The 5,406-nt window shown below is 43.3% G+C and overlaps 1 protein-coding gene across 1 annotated transcript in view; it reads right to left on the bottom strand.

Moving 5' to 3' along the window:
• Positions 1-5,406, bottom strand: part of vsnl1a (visinin-like 1a) — a 35,974-nt gene that overhangs the window by 29,963 nt on the left and 605 nt on the right. The window lies entirely within an intron of this gene.

Here is a 5,406-nt window from a genome sequence, read left to right as displayed (position 1 = left end):
GTGTGTGTGTGTGTGTGTGTGTGTGTGTGTGGACATCTCAGTTGCTTCATCTAATCTATCTGCAGGATTGTTGATGGAGACCTCGAACAGTGGAAAAAGCCACACATCAGATCAGAAAAGTTATTCTTAGTAAATGGGGAAAAATGAAAAGTTCTTCAGTTCATGAAGACCGCATGAAGCAGACTTTTCAACAGCTCAGACACTCCCTGCACCAAAATCTCTCTACGTGAGATAGATATACTTTGTCCTGAAAGCCAATTTCAAAAGGTTTTTCGTGACCCGAGTTCACAGGGACGGTTTACCAAACGGAAATTTGAGTTATGCAATGACTAAGTGTGATACCACGTTGTCTGCAAGCTACATGGAAATTTCAACAAATAAATGAACTCATAATGAATGAAAGTGCTGCAGGTGCACTATGACACAGACTGTACTGAAAATATGAAATTTTGATAACAGTGAACAAAAATCCAATGAAATCAGAGAAACAGTGTGACACAGAGCCATTAGCTTTAATACCTGATGGGAGGTGGAGGTGGGAATCCAGCCAAAACTGGGACAAAGATGGAAGCAGAGAGGAACGAAGAGAGAGGAGAATACAGGTGGAGAATGTCTGAGCTTTTTCCTAATGCTCAGTAAGAGACTGTAGAAAGACAACGACAGTCACGGTGAGGACGTAATGCGAACTTTTCCCAACTCTGAGGGAAGGACCGGGGATGAAATTGCAGGATGCTGCTTTCGAGCTTGGAATGTCTGCTCATGACCAACCGTTAGCTTCAATGTGACGCACAACAAGTAAACTGCTGCTGTGGACACAGCGTTACACTAACTATGTATTCTGCATGTTTACTGTGTGTATATGATGTTTAACAGCAAGCTGTGAATGAACCCGAGTGCACTTACCAAAGTTTCATGTGTCTGTGCACACATAGTGAAATTACTCTACAGTAAATATGCTAATTTAACATTAACACTGTGGGCTGGCCTGCAAGCCTGAGTAAACTCTGCAACTGTTAGCTAGCTAGCGCTGGTATCAACTTTAATACCAATGTTGTATCCTTCTACTGCTGGCCTAAAACCTTTGTGCTAAGATAACAAGTGCTCATCGTGTAGAGTAATTTACACTTGGCGACTTTCGCGAGTCCAGTACTCCTACGGCACTCAATTTAGTTGTACTAGAGCCTGACTGATTTATCAGCAGGCCAATATTAGCAACAGGCTGTTGTTATAGCTGTTTGCTGATCACTCATCAGTGTCAGAATATATAACGGTCGATAACTGAAAATTAAACAGTAAAGAAGAGAAAGGAGAAACACCCTTCAACCATATTAGGTGTTGACCTTGCACAGTTTGTCCAGCAGGAGGCACTCTGCAACTTCCTCAGTCTGAACGTCACAAATACAACAGTTAGCTATAAACAGTTGGTCAGTTTACCTGAAAATAGTAATTAGTTACTAATTAGTGATTACGTCTCCAAGAAAATAATCCTATTACTTTAATGATTACTTATTTTCAAAACTAATTAGTTACTTTATTCCTTAGTTACTTTTTAAAAACACGATCAGAAGAAAAACAGATCAATCACCTGATATCAGTCAGACTCTAAGCCACACATACCACGAACACATATCCACTCAAACAACTGCCTCGTGAAAGAAAACGAAATGAAGCTGAGATGAGCCAAACTGTTCAAAGAAAAACAAACAAACAGAAAAACTGCTTTTAGAAAATGGACTAAAGATTCTGTTTAATGTTTCCAATTTTACTTTGGATCTGACTTTTCAGGGAGCCAAAAACTCCAGAAATCCCTGATATCACAGCAGCCCAACAGATGCAACAGATGCAGTACACTGGACGCATCCCACCACTACTGTGTGCTGCTCACTGAACAAGAACAACGCAGAGGGAGGAGCTGCGGCAGGACTGCTGCGTGTCATCAGTGTGTTCATAATTTGTTTTAATCATCTTCAGTCATTCAAACCAACAAATTAACCAGACACTCAGATACATGGATATTATTGGAGCTAATCATTACCTGAGCTTTGGGACATAAAGCTACAGCAGAATAACATCTCACTGATTACACCAGCCATGACCTGTAAATGCAGACGTACTTGGCTTGTAGTTATAACACACATTATACAACCTGAACACTCAAAAATGTTCAGTTAAAAACAAACCTTGCATCCTTCAAACAGTAGCTTTTGAAGAGCGCAGAAAAGCACGCCTGTGTTACTGTGACCTGCTGGGCATCCTAAATGCTTTCAGCTCGTTCTGTAAAGAAGAAGCTGCACAGTTTCCTCATTCATAACTCAGCCTGTCATCCTTCCACTGTGCTGTCAGTGTGCGAATCTACTAAACTGGCTTTCTAAGATTTTTGGCAGCAATTGCAATTATTCAACAGAAGTGAATCAGCTATACAGCTACGGCGCTGCTATATTATGAAATAAGGCTCCTTTGTGAAAATGTTTTTTAATTACAAATGAGAAAAAAGAGAAAAAAGGAAACATCAGCACATGGCTGATTAAAAAAATTGAAAATAACCACGTTGGCGTATGTACGAGTGCTCAGGCATTTGGCTCATATTGAAGATAATCTACGCTCGGCTCTGTATGATGTCACTGAGAGCAATTATCACTAATAAGGCCGTTCTAAGGAAACAAGCCCCTCCCACCTGCTGTTCAAGCTTTCTGTTTATGAGGCGCATAAATAAATATTCGGAACTGTGAATCATACAAAGCAATTTTTAGTCCAAGAGTAAAAATGTGTAGAAACGAGGGTCCCTTTAAGGTAAGTAGCACAGGCTTGATGTGAAACATTGACTGTAAACGAGCGTTTCCCTGTAACGGGCAGCAGCAGGTTAAAGCTCCTCAGTGTTGCAGTGAAACTGAGGAGCCTGAGTGCAGCAGGAGGCCACCGTGTCCTGGAAGAGATGTGAGCAGAAGACGGTCTCACTTACTGTCAGTGCATACGTGAGTAAGTGAGTGTGTGACAGAGAGACAAAGTAAATGCATTTGTATTTATAAAGCACGTGTGCATGTACGGAGGCATTACTTATGTGTGTAGGAGCGCACAGACGCTCGCTGATTGAGAATGAATTGTAGTGCACTTTGCATCCCAAAGATAATGGAGCTCATAAACATTTGAGGAACATCTCAAGGCACCCTGAGCACAGTAAGAGCAAGCAGCAGCATATGCAGCAGCATATGCAGCGCTGCGGCAGCGCACGCTACCCGTCAGAACCTCCAGGGACTGAATGCACTTTTGATAAGAGACACAAACATCTTCTGCGCTGTTAATGGTAATTCTCCTCTAAAACATTCAAAACCTGCTTAACAATAGCGTTGCATCACAATGCAAGTGTTGCTCTCACCAGTCATTGAACAAGGGCTGAATCTGCATCTGCAGTGTGCCAGCGTGCTGCTAGGATCCAGCTTTACAGCACACGGTGCTATAGCTGAGCCTTCAGGAGGGGGGGTACGCAAAATTCATGGGCTCAGCTTCATGGTGCGGCTCTTGGGTTTCTGGAAGTAAATGACTGTAATTTTTACTGAAACAGCTGAGACACTTAAATGTTGTGTAACATCAGAAAAAAGGCTGACGGGCTTCAAAGTCAGCAGAACGATGTTCAGCTTGAACAACACTGGGACAGGAGACGTCCAAGACAAGCTTGGTGCTCACAGTTTAACACGGCTGACCGATGCATATGCTGGTGCAGTGAGACCATTTACAGCATTAACTCCATGTGTAGTTCGAGTTAACACATAGATCTCAGAATTATAATTGATATATTATCATTGCCAACAGCTTTTTAGAATTTTTTCTTCTGGCAAGGCAAACATGTCGACACCTTCTCGGCTGAATAAAAACTGCATGTACACCGAGCGCGCGCACACTGTTACACCCTCAGCTGGACTTATAAATGAATATCGTGTTTATATAAGAGAATGCAAATATATCCTTTCTCAAGGAGTGAAAATGACAAGTCACACATCATCTTGATACCTCCCACCCCATCTCACTTCATACAAAACCTGCACAACCTTTAGAGTGACGCGCGAGGCAACATGGCACGTGGCACAATTTCAAAACCTATTCAACCTACACATTTTTTAAAAGCGTTTTTTTTTTTGGAGACCTTTCATTTATGTCTGCAGCGAATGATTTGAGTGACGTATTTATCGGCTGTATCAAAGCAACCCACATGGTCTGTGTATCTGAAAACATTGCTGTTCCACTGACTGTCATTCTTGCGAGCTGCCTACGAGCCCGGTAACTCCCTGTCACCTTCCCCCTGTTGTTGATGTTTACTGAATTGCAATAAAATGAGAAATGGAATCAAAAGTATCTTTTTACATGAACGTCGCCTCTCGGCTAACAAATGCAATAATGACTAAACTCGTTTCCATTCTTACTTTGTTACGCTGTCAACACCAGAGAGAAGGCGCACTGCAAGAAATGGGATGAAGGCAAGGAAAGCAATCAGGGAGGTGACTGGAGACCCCCCCCCCCCCCCCAAAGAAATACGCCTGATGGCACTTAGTTATATGCACTGTAATGTATTGAGGCGGTTAATCACATCTACAAAGGGCCAAGGGGGGCAGCTAGTGCATCATCAGCCAGTGGTTTGTTTTAGCAAGAGAGTTGAGTGGGGCTGAGTCTGGGACGAGGGGTCACTCTGCAGTGCGATGCAGAGCAGAGCGCCATGCTGACTCCAAACCTGAGTCATAGCCCTTTGTCTCACAGTCCACTGAGGGTTCAACAGATAGTAATTACACTTCATGTAATTACACATCAGCACACAGGTATGGTCTGACACAACAGACCTGCTCCAGAGCCAGGCTGTGGGCTGTTACATAACACTATCCCTTTGCCATCATTTGCCAACATGGATGACCTTGAGAGGCGGGCAGAGTCCGGGCTAAGACGAGCAAGGATAGAAGCAAAGCAATCTGAGGCTTTAATTTGGGCAAATATTACAGGAGAGATTAATGTGTGTCTGTAGAAGGGGGGGCAGCAATGATTGGATGGGGCTGGTGGATGTGATGTGGTCATGCAAGATTGATTTGCAAAAGAAAAAAAACAACAACCAGGCGCTTCCCACTGAGGATGATTGGGGTTAAGGACACACACCACACCCCCGTCTTCTTCTTGCACGCACACACACACACACACACACACACACCTTGCGCAACATCAGCACCAGTGACAAACTACAGCACATCACACCACACGGTGCCATGTCATAGCAGCCCACCCCACGCAAGTCACAAGTACAAATCGTCAAATTTCACACAGTCCCCACTGTTACACAGAACAGCCTCGCTCTCCTCACTTTTGTTGTTAAATCCACAAGCCTTGTGTGTGTGTGTGTGTGTGTGTGTGTGTGTGTGTGTGTGTGTGTGT

The sequence above is a fragment of the Pundamilia nyererei genome, unplaced genomic scaffold, assembly GCF_000239375.1.
Source record: "Pundamilia nyererei isolate P.nyererei 1_Seehausen unplaced genomic scaffold, PunNye1.0 scaffold00013, whole genome shotgun sequence".
Taxonomy (NCBI): Eukaryota; Metazoa; Chordata; class Actinopteri; order Cichliformes; family Cichlidae; genus Pundamilia; species Pundamilia nyererei.
Note: the sequence above shows the minus strand (reverse complement) of the source record. Positions and strands in the feature narration are given on the sequence as shown.